This window comes from Lycorma delicatula, chromosome 1, assembly GCF_047948215.1.
Source record: "Lycorma delicatula isolate Av1 chromosome 1, ASM4794821v1, whole genome shotgun sequence".
NCBI classification, from domain to species: domain Eukaryota; kingdom Metazoa; phylum Arthropoda; class Insecta; order Hemiptera; family Fulgoridae; genus Lycorma; species Lycorma delicatula.
In genome coordinates, this window is record NC_134455.1 from 380,952,621 (window position 1) to 380,960,326 (window position 7,706).

Sequence of the window (7,706 nt, forward strand, 5' to 3'; positions counted from 1 at the left end):
AAATGTAGTACCACAAAAGTTTTTCATTTTTCTGACCAGTGTAATATGTATCGTTGTATATTTATGAAGAAATTATCTAATTATTTTTATAGAAAACTGTTTTAAACTACTATTAACCACAATTGCTGTCATATACTTAGAAGTAAATTAATTGCCTATTCGACTAAAAAATGTACTCTTACCAAGCCTTTATAAGATGAAAATTATTGAAATTTTAGTACTTTTGATAAAAAAAAAATTGAACCTTTTCCTAGAGCCGAGCTTTCTTATAATTTGGCTATTACAATATAATGGAAAAACATTACAATAAAATATCTTTTATATGATATAAAGGAATATTTTTTTAAAATTAATATATTTTAATTAATTTGTAAACAAAAGTACAGAATGTTGAAATTATCGTGCAAGAGATCCTAGATAGTAAGCTAATTTTTGAGTAAATTACTTACTTTTTTCATTGAGAGTTTTTTACACGTAGAAAAAAAGTTCATCTCTCCAGATAAATATTCAATCTAAAAGACATTATAATCTAATCAGAAATATTCAACTTTTAATTAATTATAATTATTAAAGTTGAATAATGGGTTTAATTATTATTAATCAAAATAACGTACTTAAAACAATTTTTTTTTTTACTTATTTAAAGAAGTTAAAAAAAGTATATTTTTTTTTAAAATAGGAATTAAAAGATTATATTTTTAAATTTATAAAAAAAAAATCTTATTATCTTCAACTTAAAAATTGGTATCGTCTTTCATACACCCAAAATTACGGGTTAGCTGTGTTTGGACATAAATTTCATGTAAAGTTCTTATTCAGCAAAGATTCTCAATTTAATTTATTACCCCATATAATCTCTTAGAAGAAACATAATGAAGGAAAAACGGATTTTACTAATTTATATATAAATTAAATATAATTAAAAACACATTTTAAAACTAAACTGAATTTTATTATACATTTTTAAGTAATGCAATACAATTTAAATATAATATTTTTTTAAATAATTTTACATACTTTTAGCGGTTTTGAATCTAAAAACAATTACTCTTAGCATGGACAGATAAACATAATCAGTAGAATGTTAAGTAGATAATCCAAAATTTAACTGTACCTTAAAGTAAAAATGGTCCATTGATGTGGATAAAATTATAAATATTAAAAATAAAATTAATAAATTATTATGTGAAAAATACAATGAAAATTTTTGAAATTATTAAATAAAATTGAAAACATAAAGAAAACACTCAAGAGGCTTTAAAAGAAATTGTTTGTGTAATAAATAAAAATCAGTTGTTTATTGTCGTGTACTGTCTTCTACCGAGAAAAGATAGATCCTCTTCATATGACTAATCGTAATCGTAATCAAGTTCATTTAGTTGTGTGAGTTCCGATCTCCTATGCCTTGTCCTGTTACGGTGGTTATGCAATAATTTTCTGTTTGCAAAACCATGGGATTCAAAACCAGAAACTGAAATTTAAAATAACAATACAAATAAGAATAAATAGTAATAAATATTTACATATTACTTAAATTTAATATATACAAACTATTCATGCATTCACACATATGTGACCACATAATCAAGCATATGTAATTCATAAAAAAATATTATTTAGTGTTTTAGATTTTCTGTTTTCTTTTTTTTAAACCTCCGGAACCACGTTAGATATTGCTTCAGAGGAGGAGATGACTGGTTTGTAGCGTGTGAAAATTTCATGCCTGACCGGTATTCGAAACTCGGATCTCCGGATGAAAGGCCGAGATGCTACCACTCGCGCAACGGCAATATTAAAATAGAATTAAACGTTTTTTTTTGACACTCCTGGTGTCCTGACACTATTCTAAAAATTGTGAACAGCTAATTGTTACTTGAACTTTTAAACATTTTAAATTTATTTGAATTAGACTTTTATTTAACTACAGTATTATTGTACGCAGTTACTTTTATAATATCATTTAACAAAGGGTTGGAAAACGGTCGTGAAAAAAGAAACCTTTTATCAGAACTTTTGGCAAAGAGGATTGAAAAAATTTCATTCGTTTCAAAATACTTCATAGCGAATCAGCAAGACAGGAATGTACAAGATCGATACTATATTATTTACTAATTTAACGGATTTTTCAGAAAGATGGTTGAAAATCTTGCCAATAAAATAAAAATTATTTTTTCTTTCCTTGTCGTTCTTTCCTTATCCCATTTGAAAATAAAATTTCAAAGTGCGTTATAGCCAAAGGAATACACTTAGAATATAGCTGATTCAATATAAATTTTTCTACCTTTATTGAGAGTAGAAATAATAGTTGGTTTTCCTTTATGAATGAATTCCTCTTACAAATAAACCATCATAGAAATTAATAAAATACAATAACGGAAAATGGAATGCGGTTCTTCAATATAAAAACATTTTTTTGTTATATCATAGGAGGTTATGCAATATTGAGATTGGAAAAACATTAAAATCTCACAAATTTCAAGAAATTATATCAAAGGTTATGGCAATACTTATTGAATTTTATTCAAATATATATAGACAAATATATTTTTAAAACGACGTAACGATGTGAATCTGATAACTATTGTTGAAAGCGTTTAAATTTTGTAGAATAATTAGTAATACCTGTCGTAGAAATAATAAATTGTATAAAAGGTAAAGTATATACCAAATTTTCTATCATTGCAATACTGATTATTTTTTTTGAAATGAAGTCCACATGTTTAATTGTAAAATGATTCTGGTGGAGTTTTTTTCATGTCCACTTTCCAAATTATACAAACATTACCTTCATAAGTTCTTAATTTATTTTTAATATTATTTTTTCTAAAAATCTCCTTAGTAACGATGAAAACAGATTTCCAAATTTCTGCTATATTTTACTCAACTTTTTGGAATTCATATTTTTTCGTCAAAAAATAAATATATAAAAAATTAAATGTGAGAAATCATTAAAGTGATAAACCATCTACAGATTTCCATTAAAAAGATAAAAATAAAATAAGGAATATTCATCTTTAGAGAAATCGTAATGTATAGCAATCAATTTAATCATTAGAGAGAGATCTTCGATATCTGTTTATGAAACGAGCCTAACCACACAACTGTTTTTGTGTTGAGTACGTTTTTAACTAGACGGGAGTAATGTTAATTTATTCACCAAGTTATTAAATATTAAAAAATCTAATTATAGACTTTTGGAATTTTCAAAGTTGAAATTTCTCCAAACTTATTCCTTTGTAGAAGATATTGCTGGGTACATCTACTTCAAATTTAATGAAAACACCTTATTTTTTTGTCTGACATAAATAGTTAAAAGTGGACAATATGGAAACAGAGGAAAAATTGAAACAATAAATTTGAGTGACACGTTTCGGGATACCTGTTTACGTTTATATTTTATATTTATTAATTTTTCTGAAAAACAAATGAAAAGAATTTTAATACGTGTTTTGCAACAAAAGATAAAAAAGAAAAAAGTAATATATGTACCGTACATGGATCGTGAAATGCTTCGTTTCTACTTTATAACTTGGTAAATTATTCGCCTTGAATTTTCTCCTAGGACAAAATGAAGCTATATTGAAATTCTTGGAAATTTTATTAACGGTTAAATTTCATGGTTTCATACCTAAAATACTTAGTAAGAAAAGTGAATTTTTTAAAGAGATGGAGGTAATATATTACAAAATATTTAATCATGGCTGGAAATCAAACGAGAAATGAGTACTTAAAAATTTTAGAAACTATCCCTCTCCTTTATGCAACAATCGACTACTAACCAGGCAAAAAAATGATTTTTCAGAATGAAGGGAATCCTCCCCATTTTTCTTTAATGAAAATATAAATTATTTGAATACAAGATTTACTAACTGGATGAGGTGAATTATTTAACTTCTTTGACCACCCAAAGTGAAACACATATTCGTTTTTTTTATTACAAATTATTTTATTTTCATTTACGAGTATATTTTACTTTCTTTTTTAATTAATAAAATATATTTATTTATTACGTATGAAGTAAATCATAAAATAGTTTTTATTCAAAATAATCATAGTTTTTATTCAAAAACTATGTCATGCTTCTTATTACACGAAATCTATAATGCAGGGTTATTATATCTACATTTTATATATTAAGTTTTTATTGAATTTTGTATTGATATCATGAATAATCTTCATTTTTAATACCAAACTATTTATCGATTACAATTTTTTTTAGTTGTACATAATATTGTATAGATGAAAATATAAATATTAATTCTAAAAACTGATATCGTCTTTCTTAAAATGTACATTTTCAATAGAAACTATCATTATCAATTTATCCTGCGAGAGATTAGGAAACACAATAAAAAAATAACAAGTGAATATTACAAATAAAAAAAAAAAAAATTATGATACTGGACATTATAATGGGTTTTAAATTTATTAAATATGGTTTTAATATATAGCAGTTCATAAAAATATCATAAATATAAATAACTCCATATTAAGGAATATCAGTCCGAGATTTTTTAATGGTACAAGATTAATGTTCCACCTAAACGGATGGTAGAGAGAGAGAAAAAAGAATTGAAAAAAGTTTCATTGTGTTTATTTTTAGATAAATAATGTAGGACTTTACTAGTAATTTCAAGAAATTATCCTGACAGAACAGGAGAGTAATTTGTAAACCAATAAGTTTTAATTTTATACCGTTCTTGACACACTTTTACATTAACAGTAGCGATAAGGCGACAATAAGCTACTTTTCAACATAACTAATTAAAGCCATAGTCCTAGTAATGAAAAATCAGTTAGATAAGAAAATACCGTTAATTATAAGCATATTTGTTATCTGTTTATTTCTTAAATGATAAAAAAACCTGGGCAGACTAGAGCAATTATTCGAGATGGAATCCCTTAGCACATTTAAAAGAAAATAAAAAATATTAAAATAGAATAATATATAAAATAGAAATATTATTACATCCTCGAAGATGATTAGAACAATTACATTTATTACTAATTTGTTTGCAAAGGAGATTTTTTTTTTAAACTTTAATATAGTGATAGGTATTTAATTTAACTATTATGTGAGTGATAACAGTAAGATAATGTATACTCTAACCGTAGATTCAGAACTGAATTTAAACAACAATTTTGAACAATATAAAAAAATTTTAAAAGCATTCATAAAACAGTCACAAAACCAACGGAATTATTTGTTATAGTACATTTCAATCTTCTTCAGCATAAATTTTTATTTGAGTGAATAAACAGAAGTTCATGTCATTCTGTATAGATGAACAGAAACAAAACGAAATAAATCGCAGCAAAATATGTGAATTTTCTGAACTACCGCAAAATGAATCCTCGACAAAAGACCAAGTACATAAATGAATTTTGAACTATATGAATTTACTAAATTATTAAAAAGGCCAAAGCTGATGATATCAAAACAATTTCTTTCATTTTATTATTATGAACCGAAAAGGTTGAAAAAAAAATGATTCTCTTATATAATGGATTCCACAGATATTATCAGGGTTAAGTTGGCTACGAGAACTCCTATAAGTTCAATCAGAAGTCGCTGTAAATTTTCCTACCTGGTAGAAATATTTAGACACAATGAATGCCAATGAAAAGAATTCAATTTAATGAAATAGATGCAGAACTTAAAAAAAATAAACAATTTATATAAAAATAATACCTGAAATTAGAAACATAGCACTGTAATCTCCAGTGCCTGAGAACTGTCATTAAAAGCTTAGATTTAATTTTACAATATTATTTCGAAATTGAATGTGATTTGAATTATAACAACTATTATTATTTTATAAGCCATACAAACTCGTTTCGTACAAAAAGTAATATTAATGAATCGAATCTGAAAAGAATTTCTTTTTATTTCATATTTAATTTAAGCTGATGTTCTTTAACTGAAATTTGTTATGTGCAAACAAATTTTTTTTTTAATTTCTAAAGATTTAAAAAAAAGTACTGAATTTCTACGTCTACTTACTGTTAAGTGAACCATCAAAAAACACTATAAAAAAAGTTAACATCAATATAATATTTCTTATTATTTGCATTTTTATGTAAGTATTTTTTGGCTAGTCTGGAGCAGAAAAAAATATAATATGATTTTAAACTATTGGAATTTCACTTTATATACTACCCATCTACTTAAAATTGCATAACGTTTAATTGATTTCAGTAATTGATTACTAGTAATTTGATGACTTACTTTAAATTATAATTGGTCACAACGATAATTGTTTCTTGTAAAAGATAACAAAGTTTCATGTACTTAAATATTAAAAACAATTATTTAAAGGTCATTTCCCTCTATTCAGTAAAAAATAATTATTATTTACCCTATTTACCTTGAAATAAATTAAAAATTAATGTTTTATTAATTCAAGGACCACAAAATTATTATTAAAACATTTTGTATAACCCAACCAAATTTTTCGAAGACTGGTTCGACTCGGTTACTGTAGAGAGAAATAATAGATTTTACAAAACTGATACATAAGAATTAGTCATTAATTCCATAAAATAGTCCCATTTTAGCGTCACTTTTGGAGACCTATAGACGAAGTCGGAGTGGGAAACACTTACATAGAAATTGGTAGTTCTTAGTTTTCATTGTAGATAATCTTTTCACAGATAGATGCAAGTTAATTATTTCATGATATATCTTTATATTTTTTATAGAACTTTACCATAAATGAATTTTTTTTATAAATAAAATCGGAAATATCTACAGAATGACTTTCTTTTGGTGTTTCAATGATGTTTAATATTACAATATCAATTTCAATGAAAATTTTAACTTCTAAAATTATACATATTAAAGATATTTCTTTTAAATGTTGTCTTATTACCTTTATCTATTTCTCCAAATGATGGACTGATGCATTTTAATGTCTATCTGAATTCGATTCCTTAGTATATATATATATATAAAATATTAGCAAGTGCTCACTCCGTATTTAATGAGTTAATATTTATGGGCCGTTCAAGTAATGGTGGTTAGCTAACGTAACTATTGTTGTATTAATATTTGCCAACATACTTGATTATGATTGAAAAATAGGGCACCTTCACAAACAAATCATAGTTAAAATTTTTTTCTTGAATTTATATCGATATGCCCTAATTTTCTAAAAAACAATATAGATTTGCCAAAGATGAAGTAGGCTTTAAATAACATGTAAATATTTTCGGAGCTCTTACACACGAAATTATTTTACTTACCCTAAACAATGATTCTAGGTGAGAATTATATATATATACGTCAGAATTAATAGGTCAGTATGCGATAACTAATGGGTTGAATTAAGTATATGATTTTTATATATTGCTTAATTACTTGAAAAATAATAATCATTATTTCATATATTTATCAAATGTGTATTTTTTTCTGGACACAACTTCCAAAATGTCCATTTCTAAATGAATATTTAGAAAAATTATCAATTCATTTCTTTTCTTACGGCAGTGAAACTCATTTAAAATTTTTGTTGAGGCAGTTAAATAGGTAATTAAATAATTAGTGATCCTGATACAAGTTATTGTTCTGAAGCCGATATAATTTTATTTGTATTAAGTTACCAATAAAATAGATTATCCTCTCTATAACCTAAAATTTAAAAAGTCACACCTTTTTGTAAACTAAGTATTAATAAAGGAGTAAACACAATATATAAATTATAAAA

At 24.7% G+C, this 7,706-nt stretch overlaps 1 long non-coding RNA gene across 1 annotated transcript; it reads right to left on the reverse strand.

Moving 5' to 3' along the window:
• Nucleotides 1-930: 930 nt before the first annotated feature.
• LOC142318458 (uncharacterized) lies at nt 931-6,121 on the reverse strand. Its single transcript, XR_012754919.1, has 2 exons — nt 6,005-6,121; nt 931-1,471 (listed from the first exon to the last, which is right to left on the reverse strand). It is a non-coding gene; the product is annotated as an uncharacterized LOC142318458 (long non-coding RNA).
• Between the last annotated feature and the right edge of the window lie 1,585 nt (nt 6,122-7,706).